We start from the raw sequence: 5,223 nt of genomic DNA on the forward strand, positions 1-5,223 counted from the left end.
CCCAGCCGGAAATATCTCTCCCGGAAATCCCTCCTCCTGCACTTCCCCAACCAATGGGAACTCTCGGGGAATCCCCGGAAATCCCCAGGAGAACTTCAAAATAGTGCGAGAACTCAAAAGTTGCGGCAGAGGCGGATAGTAATGCCTCGCCTGTCAATCAATACTGTTGGCAAAATGCCAGGGGCCATACAGTCTCGGCCGTGGCTCTCAGCACTATTAGATTCTCAGAAATAAGTTGCAGTTATTTAGACTTCCCTCTGAATGCCTCATTAGCCTATCTGTCTGCCTTTCTCCATCTCTCTCTCTCTCTCCCTTTCTCTCTCTCTCTAATCAACCTTTCATTAGCTGCAACTGGTAACATTACCTCAGGCATCTGTGACATTAAACAATTTCAGCTGATTGTTTTCAGCAAATGCATTATGAGCAGGATGGTTGCACATAGACAGCTTTGATTAAGGTCAACTAAAGATAAGCTTTGAGAATGAAGCTTTGCAGGAAGTTGCTGAACAATTTTCTGGTGTAGAGCTTTGAGGGCGCTCCAAACCTGTCTACCTTCTCCAGTGATCACTAAACTGTTATTTTTCATAGTTACTATGTTTTTTTAGACTGTTGGCCTTCAAAACTGCAGTACAGCTATGTAGAGGGGAATGGGATTAGATTAAGCTAAAACATGGATAAATCTAGTATAGGATTGTCCAAGATTCTGAGTACAAACGATAAGTTTAGTCAAATAATAAAGTGCATATATCACAGATCCTTACTGGCTCAGCTTCATTTCTAAATAGCAAGGCTGTTGTGTATTTTAAACAACTATAATTGACAATGCCAAATTCTTGCCAGGATGCAGAGTAATTGAAACTCCCATCCACTGCTGGTGGAAATGCAAAATGGCACAGATACTTTGCAACACAGTTTTTCAGTTTTGAATAAATCCAAACATATACCTACCATATCTCACTCCCAGATATTTACCCAAGGGAAATTAAAATATATGTCCATGCTAAACCTGTATATGAATGTTTATAGCAACTTTATTCATATCAACTAAACCTAGGGGTGAATATCCTTTAGCTGGCAAAATGATGAACACGCTAGCGTATAATAATACAATGGAATTATATTAAAAAATAAAAAGAACAAATTACTGATATTCCAATAAGATAGATGAATCACAAGGGTTTATGCTAAATGAAAGGAGCCAAACTCAAAATACCACATACTGAATGACTTTATTTATATAAATGTTCTATTAAAGACAGAGGTTGCCAGAGGCTGGAGGTGGGAAAAGAAACTATGAAGAGGGTGGGGAGGGGAATGATGTAACCATTTAATATCCTGATTGTGGAGGTGATTCCATGATTATATGTTTAGGTCAAAACTCATAGAACTGCCAGGTGCAGTGGTGCATGCCTGTAATCCCAGCAGCTAGGAAGGCTGAGGCAGGAGGATCATGAGTACAAAGCCAGCCTCAGCAAAAGCAAGGCACTAAGCAACTTGGTGAGACTCTGTCTCTAAATAAAATACAAAATAGGGCTTGGAATATGGCTCAGTGGTTGAGTAAGTACCCTGAGTTAAATCTTCAGTACAAAAAAAAATCACATAGAACTATACAATAAAAAAGTAAATTTATTGTATATAACTTTATACCCTAATTTAAAAATAAATAAAGCTAGTATAGTTTTAGGGGGGAAAGAAGCTCTGTAAACAAGAATCTTGAAATCTGAGGTCCTGAACATCTCTTGAACAGCTCCCTCCTTGCCAGAGGATGCTAGGGTCTGAGTCTTAGTGTTCTCTTGGTTTAATTGAAGACTTGTAGATTCCCAGACATCTCAATTGAAAAGGATCTTCGAACTGGCCCAGTTAGTGGCTGAGTGCTGGGATCAGTCTCTTCCAAGAACATTTTATGACCAACAATCCCAACCTCTAATGTGTGTCAGAGGCAAGAACCCTAGGGAAGGCTGCAGCTATTATAAGATATTGAGTGATACTCAAGCTTTCTTTTAAATCTCCATGGAAACACTGTCACCACATCATCTTCTGATTCTATTCACAGCTGGAGCTACATAACTGAAACTACAGCTATGGGCCTGTCCATAGCTTACTACTCCCTGGATGGCTGAGCTTCGGTTATGCTAGAGGCAGAAGACCACCATGCAAAGAGGATAGGCCACATGCACCATTAAATGTGGCTACATGAAGATGTTCAGGGCATGGCGTAAAAGCCACTGAGTCTTTGTCTTTTTTTTTCCTACAGTATCTTAAAGAGCCTTTCCTAATAGAGTGTAAATGTTTATTTGGCTACAACTATGAAATTTATATAAAAAGACAACCAGCTAAAGAGAGGTCAATAATAGGAAAACAAATGCACTAACTAGCAGAGGAAAATAGATGCATATTAAACACACTAGAGGGAAATGTTCTCCTTCTGCTCTGATTTATACAATGTCTGCAGAGGCTTCCTAAGGCATGTGTTTTGGCTCAGGCTGCCTTCTGGGCTGCTAGCTCTGGGAAAATGCTGAGGTCCACTTGGCTTCCCCGCACTATGAAGACACATAGTGACTTAACAGTCAAGTTTCCTCACCCTACTGTCTTGAACTTTTCTCCAGGAGCAAGATTAGTGTTTCTGTTCACCCTGAACTCTTGAAGAAAAATAGCAAGATAAGGAAAATAAATCCCTGAAGACTTTGATGGGGATGAAGAAGCTGAGGGTAGATTCCAGCTTGGTCCAAAGTCTTTTCTCCCTCCTTTTTGGCTTGTTCTGACTGGAGGGGGATCATCAGGAAAGGAGGTTAAATCCTCTTGATTTCAGGTACTTAGGGACCTGCTGGTACCCCTCTGGATCAGGGAAGCTATATTCTGGACCAAGGAGGCACTTTGCAGTTTTTCAATTTCCTTCTGGGCTTCCATTAGGTGAGTCAGAGACTGTGGTCTTTAGTAAAAGCTTCAATGAAGTAAACAGCTGCAGCTATTTTCAGAAGAACAGTTCGGGCTTTGGTGGGAGATCTGTAGGTAATGTGTGTGCATTTGAGAGTGGAGACTGCACAATTGGAATGTCAGAGGGGGAGAAAAGGCCCTGAGTAAGTCACCATTTAAAATAGATCTTCCAGGATGCTTATGTTGCCTGTCAAAAAGTGTGTGTGGGGGTGGGCAACGTGATGGAGAAATTCAGCAACTCCATGGTGCTAGGAGAGGTGCTCTGAGCTCAGCAAGGAGGAATTTTCCTTTTAATATTGACTGGAGTGAGTCAGGGACTTTACAAAAACAACATGGAATCTTCAAAAGGCTCTATACACACCCTCCCATTTCTGACAGTTCTTGGGATGCCTTTAAGTTTCCCTGACTTTCTTTGGCTCCTATACTCATCCAAGTAGGTGGTGCTAAAACAGACCAGCAACGAAGGGCAGCAGGTTGGGCTGGCTCACTGGAGGACATTTAACTCTGAGGCCAGAGAGGAGCTCTGTGCAGCCCTGTGAAATTGTTCCCATTCATTCTGTCACCTTCTGCAGTCTTGGTGGCCCACTTGCTCCCTAGTGGATTTTCTTTTTTTTCTTTTAAAAAATTTAAAAATATTTTTATTTTATTTGTCTATTTTTTTTTAAGTGGTGCTGAGGATTGAACCCAGGGCCTCATAAGTGCTAGGTGAGTGCTCTACCACTGAGCCACAACCCCAGCCCCCCTAGGGGATTTTCAATTTCAGTCTAGGTTGCTAATGTTGCATTATCAATTGTTTAATCCTTATTATTTTTTTTACTTAGAAGAAGCATGGTTATGTAGACTTTCATAGCTTTTAGTGATAAAAATTTTAACCCCTGCTCTACCAATAAGAATACTGATAACACTGAATTTTGTTATGGATGGAATTGGGTTCCCACAAAATTTGTATGCTGAAGTTCTAACCTTCACTGTGATTGTATTTGGAGATAGGATTTTTAAAGAGGAAATTAAGGCTAAATGTGGTCAAAATGGTGGGATCCCAATAACCAGACTGATATTTTTATGAGGAAAGGGAGAAACACAAGGACTGCAGCATGTGTGCACAGAAAAAGGACCAAGTGAGGATACAACAGGGAGTTGGCCATCTGCAAACCAAGGAAAGAAGTCTCATGAGAATCCAAACCTGCTGACTTCCATCCTCCAGAATGGTGGGAATAAATCTCTGTTGTTTAAACAACCCAGTCTGTGGCATTTTCTTATGGTCACCCTAGCAGACTAATATTTCACTCCATGCTTGATCCTGCTGAGTGTTTTACATGCAGTATGTTGTTTAATCCCTTAACCAAGTCTATGTGATTATCTCCAAATTAGAGTGGAGGAAACAGTGGTAAATAAGTGCTGGGATTTGAAGTCCGGTCTACTGACTGCAAAACCCTGCACATAAGTTGGACACTAGACTGCTTCAAAAGGAAGTGTGTGGCCCAGGCTGCTCTCAGAGAGGGGGTCTGGTACAGCAGCAGGTGTTCTCCTTGGGAAGTCAAATGACCCAGATTCCATCCCTGACTCTGCCACTGACTGTCATGGGCTGAATGGTAGCCCCCAAAGAAGATATGTCCATGTCCTAAACACTAGAACCCCTCAATATATCTTGCATGGTAAAACTGTGAATATTACCTTAAATGGCAAAGGGGCAATGAAGATTGCAGAGGAGAAGATGAGAAGAGGAGCTTCTCCTGTTTTATCCAGGTGGGACTCAAATGCCACCACAAGTGCCATAAGAAAGAGACAAAGGGAGATAACACAGATGGAAGAAAAGGCAGTCACACAGAGTAGAAAGCAATATGAAGACAGAGCAGCAAGAGAGGTAAGCACAAGGGAGGAATGCCAACAGCTTGGTTTTGGACTTCCAGCCTCCACAATGGTGGAAGAATCAATTCCTGTTGTTAGCAACATCCAGTTTGTGGTACTTGGACACCCCAGTTACTCCCATAGGAAACTAGGATGTTAGGTAACACCAGTAGTCGGGGCTTGGCTGCTTGGCTGCTACCCTGGAATCACCTACCATATGAGGTCATCCATACTTCAAAGAGTTTTGAAGTTTGAGCATCACCCCAAGGTAACAAAAGCAGGAAGTTTAAGAGCCCTCCAGGTGACTGTGATGGTGCAGGGGCAGCCCCCTGGTTTCTGTGTCCAGAACCTCAGGGCTCCCAGAGTCTGTGATTGGCGCAGAAAAGAATCCAGCATTCCCTGTCATCACCTTCTCACAAAGCTTTCAGAAACGTCACGAGG

The sequence above is a fragment of the Marmota monax genome, unplaced genomic scaffold, assembly GCF_021218885.2.
Source record: "Marmota monax isolate L192 unplaced genomic scaffold, Marmota_monax_Labrador192_F-V1.1 WCK01_AAM20220418_F8-fsc00018, whole genome shotgun sequence".
Lineage (NCBI taxonomy): Eukaryota > Metazoa > Chordata > Mammalia > Rodentia > Sciuridae > Marmota > Marmota monax.